The following is a 632-nucleotide window of genomic DNA, read 5'->3' on the forward strand; positions in this document are numbered from 1 at the left end:
TTATTAATCACAATTTCAGTTCCTAAACACATTTACACTAATATCTACTATTTTAGAGATTATTTACTTTTATGTAATTTTATTAATTTCGCCATGACGTATTTTAGGTTATCACTTGTTTTGCTATCCATTATTGGCGAAAGGGCGCAAGGGGTATCTATGACGATCACAACGCGCGAAATTTAAACTAAAAAATTAGGTATTTTTTTTACATATATATATATATATATATATATATATATACATGTATATATATGAATCGATTTATAAAATTTATATAATTTATCAATTTATCGATTTATAAAATTTATATAATTTATCTAAACAATTCAAATCCCAACCGCCATTTTCTTGACAGTTTCCTTTGACATCTCTCACCTGTCATGGCGGCCACTTGTTGCATGTTTATTTACCAACGTTGTCTAAAATGTCAAAATGTCATCAAAACAATAAATATGCCATCAAATAAATCAAGTAGGCATGTAAAACAAAACAAAAACCTAAAAAAGCACATTCAAAAATAATATTTTCAATATGTTTCAATCAACAGTTATCAGAGATATGTATTAAAAAAGAGCCAGAGGATGACCTAACCTCAAAATCCACATTTGTTTCAGAATTTGTAAAGAACT

The sequence above is a fragment of the Ctenocephalides felis genome, unplaced genomic scaffold (assembly GCF_003426905.1).
Source record: "Ctenocephalides felis isolate EL2017-DRISC unplaced genomic scaffold, ASM342690v1 CF-g0.4_SCAFFOLD_00845, whole genome shotgun sequence".
NCBI lineage: Eukaryota > Metazoa > Arthropoda > Insecta > Siphonaptera > Pulicidae > Ctenocephalides > Ctenocephalides felis.